We start from the raw sequence: 5,300 nt of genomic DNA, 5'->3' as shown, positions 1-5,300 counted from the left end.
AAGTTGTAGAACTCAGTGAGATGAAGAGATTGATACCTTGCAAGCCGGTCAACTCTCCATGCTTTGGCCGGAAATTTCCTCGAAATTGGCAGTACTCGCAGGAAAATTTGGAAAAGCTTTCCTGAGCTATTTTATGTGATTCAAACGTATACACAATTTAAAACAAGCTTCAATCTAACCCTAAAACACATCCCAAGGGTTTTTAGAAGCTTACCAACGTTGAAAAATCAAGAAACTCATCGGGGAAGACGATGAACAGTACCGGCCGAAAGGAAGAGAAGGGTTTGGGGTGTCCTTTCTTCGTTTTTGTGAACACAAGGGTGATGGTGATGATGTTTTGTTGTTGTTGTTGTTATTGTTGAAGGAGATTAGGGTGTTAGTGTGTGTGATGATACACGGGGAAGGAAGGAGAGAGTGCAAAGAGAGTTGAGAGAAGAAAGAGGGGGAAAAAAAAGAGGGTCACGGGGAGGGAACACAAATAAAGGGGTGGCCCCTTCACCAATTAAGAACTACAAACCATTTTTTAAAAACAAGATAAACTCAAACTTAATGATAATACAATTTAAATTAAGGGTGGATGTAACATAAAGTGAATAGTAATTGCCCTTACCCTTTCTCTTCCTAAACGGATGGACTTACACAAAGGCAATTATTGTTTAGAGTGAATAGTAAGGGCAATGAAATACTAAGGACAATTTCATTACCCTTACCCTTGCCTTATCTTTGCCTTCCTAAAACAAGTGGACTTGCTCTTAACATCAACAATTCAAGCATAAAGTCGTAAGATGGGGATCGCTCAACAAAAAGGAAAGTCTAAGCCAAAGAAAGTTGAGGTTTAGACTTATAAGCACATGGAACAACCTGATCTAATATCATGAAGAAAGTTAAGGTTCCACCATAAACCAATTAATAATATGGAGAATAACTTACTTATAAGCACTTGCAAAAAAAAAAAATTCACCATGTGAAATTAATACTCTCAGGGCACGTTTGTTTGACAGGATTAAGAAGGATTGGACTGGACTAGACTATAGTCCTTTGTTTGGTGTGCATCCGGATTAGCTTTAATGAGCTTAACCAGGACTCGCTTGGATTAACTACCTCCTTAGCCGTTCTTAACAAGCAACCCCAATTTCGGTCGGATTCGTAAGCCCTCTTCTGATAGAGAGAAAATCGCGAGAGTTAGTCGTCCAAGACCCAACGTCGCTCGTCCTGCTCGTCGCACATCGTTCCCTCCTTGCCCTGCTCCATCTTCTTCCTCGCTTCCACAACCATTTTCAAACCCACATCCCGCAAAATTCAAAGCAAAAAAAAAATATGCAGTCGATCCATTTTTCAAATTCAGATCCAACCTACAGAATAGAACCCAGAAACCATAAAACACAAAAAAAATAAATAAATAAATAAAAATCTGCAGTGGGTATAAGCTTAAATCAACGATGGGATTGACTGAAGGCAAACCGAACCCAGAAAACATGAAACTCCTTGATTGCAGACCTTCTCCATCTCCCACTTTCGAGCCAATCGCACATGCAACCCGCTCCCAACTCCTAAATTTTCAATCTCTTTCTTGCTTCGTCCCTCTCTTTCTTGCTTTGTTGTTTGAACGGAGAACAAAAGAAGAAGATGGAGATGAAGAGGATGAGGGACGAAGAAAAAAAGGGAGAGGGACGAAGTAAAATTAGGAACAAAACAGAGGGAGAGGGGCGGAGAAAAGGCAGAAAGAGAGGATGAACGAAATTAGGAATGGAAGGACTTCTAGAATGAGAAATAAGGCAGATTTAATAATAAAATATTACTAAATATTTATTAAATAATGTAAAATATTAATAAATATGAATTAAATAATATAATATTAGAATTTGTTATTAGTCTGTTCCTTAGTCCTGACACTGCACCAAACGCTTCACTAAACTAGTCCAGTTTAGTCTAGTCTAAGCCAGTCCAGTTTAGTCCCTGCAGCTAGTCCAGTCCGAGACAGTCCGGTGCAACAAACGCACCCTCAACGTAAGACAAGGATGATTTGAGAAGTATATGTAGATGCTTCTTTTTTTACAAGTTAGTAGTATCTTAAGAAAGTTTTCCTAAAGAAATCCAGATGTGAACCATAAATTAGTCAAGGGTGAAATCTATAGTCATTATTCAGTTTAATTAGTATTTGTATCTAGAAAGAATTTTTACAAACGTATAAGAAAATTTTGCAGCTTTTCTTGCAGGTTCTTACTTTTTAGGTTTATGGAGAGGTTTGGGGTCTATGTCTACCCAATCTTTTTTTTTTTTTTGTATTTTCTTTTTCAAGAGGAGTAAGGTCTATGCCCCCTTCTTTTCTTGTATTATTCATTTCTCTTGCTCTATGAGGGGTAAGGTTTATGTTCCCCCTAACTAAGTGTAACTTTTTTTTTATATCAATAAATTTCTCTCATATTGTCGAGAATTTCCTAAAAGAAAAAATATAAAAAAAAAGGTCACAATGACAAGTTCTTCCATGGATACACGAGGCGGATTTGATTGGATCTCACCTAATCATGAGATGAAATTCCAAACAGAGGAAAGACTTTTTTGTTTCGCAAGTAGTCATCTACTACAGTAGTGGAGAGGAGTTTTGCTTTAAAATCAGTGTGGATTCGAACAAATCGTGTTTGACAAAAAAAAAAAAAAAAAGCTTTTTCGTTTCACACAAACAAATTCAAATATCCGGAATTCTTTTTCTTGGCTCAAACCGTCAAAGTCCAGAATAATAAATTGGCTACTGATGTGTGAGTATTCTCCGCAAAGTAGAAGTTTCGTTTTCTTTATGAAGAACTTTTTTTTTCTTTTTTACCATTAGTTCCTAAATATCCGTACTGTTCTTCATTTGGCTCAACTCCGATCGAGCTGGTCTGTTTCAATTAATTATTTGGGATATCCATGTTACGTTTCTAATTCATGGGATTGCCTTAGAAGGAAAAGGAAAACTTATGCTAAAATAAAATAGGGGTGTGCTATTCACACACCCCATTTTACTTCTCACACACTCCTTGATGATTTCTATCCGTTGATTTTCTTCAATTCATCCGATCCGACGGCCGAAAATTAAAAAGGTGTGTGAGAAGTAAAATGGGGTGTGTGGATATCACATCCCAATAAAAGACTTGGGTAGTATATATAAACTTTCAAATAAAGAATAAAGAAACTTAACTTAGGTTAGCTAGAGCTAGCAGTATGCTCTACCTCGATTATCACATGAATAAAAAATGAAGGGCACAAAGCTAATATCAGAACCAACATGTATTTATTGAGAGAAAATAATTTCAGTACTGAATTACAAGACAAATAATTGTTTAGCTACCATTTCACCATGGCTTTATGATAGCTTTTTTGTTTTTCATAAACAAATAACTGAAGGAAGGGGATAAATTGAATAGTATATAATCGTATACATGTAGAAGTGTATGTACGGTCAGTATTGTATTTTGCCATGGAATATATAAAGATCAGTTGGATGCTGCGTCCTTTCCATTTGGTGATGATGATTTCAGTTCATGAACTTGCTCCTTTCAGCCCTCTCCCTTGAGAGAACTCCGGCCACCCTGCACATGGAAATCAATTTTTGAAAGAAGAAATAGTCAGTGAAATTTGATATACACATATAATGCTACAACTTAAAATTAATTTTGGATTTAGTGATGTACGTATGCAGTATTCAATACCTTATGAGAGCCTCTTGATTTGTAATTTCAGGAGGAACAGGCTTTGCTTTTCCAGTATTGAAGTCAACTCTTGAAACTGGTTTGGTTAACAATTTCTCCCCAACTTTTACGAGATCATTTAAGTTTCCCGAAGTAGCAATATCCACGGAAGCCAGAGTTCCACTCAGTGTGTCATCCTGCAGTAATTTTTCACTTTCACGCATTAATTTTTATACATATCTTACTAGCTAGGTTAATTCGCTATGCGAAAATTAATCATTTAATCTAGTAATATTTTCTTTACTTCATTGAATCAAAATGTTAATGGATAGTAAAAAGATTGTGGCTCATGCGTACCTGAATTCGAAGATAATTGTCGGGAGACTCGAGCTTGAAAAACGGTAGCAAGGTGGAAATCAACCATGTCACTACTCGCTTGACTGAATATGTCTACTAGAGGAGCTGAAAAATTAGATCCAATCAACCATCCCAAAGCACCCCACTCAGATGCTTCCTTGGCATCGTACTTCTCCTCAGATGTTGTACCGGTACCCAGTGATATAACTAGGAACCTCTCATACAACTTTTCATTTACACCCAAAGGAACGAAGTCAGGGCTACCCTTGTGGATTTGTTTTGTAACTTCGCTCATAGCAACCAAAGCCTAAAACAAAAGAACAAAAAATAATTAAGACACTCAAAATTAATGAACAGATACATGTGTGTTCATAGTGAAAATTAATTACGTTTTCGGATCAATACCGGGTTATTAGCAGCTACGCCACCATCAGTGAGATTGAATTCTCTTGTTTCACCAATTGGATTAGTCGATTTAAATTGATATGCGGGAAGGTAGTATGGAGCTGCTGAAGTTCCCATACATATATCCGATAGCAAAGCATCTAGGCTATTGTTCTTTTTCAACTAAAATCACGACAGAAATGCATATACAAAATCAATAACCATTGCAGGGAGCAGAATATGAGAACCTAAACAAGAAAGTTTTGGCAGTATACGAGATACTTATATATTGTCAGAATTTGAACATGAACTTTTGATCAGATTGATCAATTTACCTGAAGCTCAGACTCCAGAAAACTGAGTATAGTTCCAGGAATAATCCCTCTTATTCCACCTCCATCAATGCTAAGAACAGTGATGAGGCTTCCATTAGTGGGAGAGTGAAAAGATGATTTTGCCATGAATGGTATTGGAAGAGATCAAGGTGATGCACAAGACTTAATATTTTGGAAGTAAAACTGAGAGAATAAGTAGAGGTTTTAAGAATCTAAAAGGAAGGCCGTTGATGAGGAGGAATGCAGGTATATCATGAACCTGAAGTTGTAGGCTTTATATGGTGAAAATTTTCAGTCCAATTTTAAAAATTTCTGACAGATAATAAATCTCCCATTTTGTTTAGGATTGTATTAAGGAAATTAAAAGTGCACAAATTCTTGTCCTACAAGGATTAGGAAAAATTAAGTTTCTTTGTACAAATTAAGAATCCTATAAGCCTAATTAGAAAGGAAAGAAAGTGTACCTTCTTATTAGAATAGGAAAGTACACTTTCTTTCCTATTCTATATGATTGAAATTACACTTTCTTTCCAATTCCATATAGAATAGGAAAATA

At 36.2% G+C, this 5,300-nt stretch overlaps 1 long non-coding RNA gene and 1 pseudogene across 1 annotated transcript; both read right to left on the bottom strand.

Annotated features, from left to right (window-relative positions):
- Nucleotides 1-852: 852 nt before the first annotated feature.
- Nucleotides 853-1,724, bottom strand: LOC139192603 (uncharacterized). The gene is made up of 2 exons (XR_011576818.1): nucleotides 1,467-1,724; nucleotides 853-1,352 (listed from the first exon to the last, which is right to left on the bottom strand). It is a non-coding gene; the product is annotated as an uncharacterized lncRNA (long non-coding RNA).
- A 1,528-nt stretch (nucleotides 1,725-3,252) lies between these two features.
- On the bottom strand, nucleotides 3,253-4,870 carry LOC139187735 (patatin-like protein 2; annotated as a pseudogene).
- Between the last annotated feature and the right edge of the window lie 430 nt (nucleotides 4,871-5,300).

The sequence above is a fragment of the Malus domestica genome, chromosome 15, assembly GCF_042453785.1.
Source record: "Malus domestica chromosome 15, GDT2T_hap1".
In the NCBI taxonomy this organism is placed as follows: domain Eukaryota; kingdom Viridiplantae; phylum Streptophyta; class Magnoliopsida; order Rosales; family Rosaceae; genus Malus; species Malus domestica.
The sequence above is the reverse complement of the archived record's forward strand: the minus strand, read 5'-3'. Positions and strand labels throughout refer to the sequence as shown.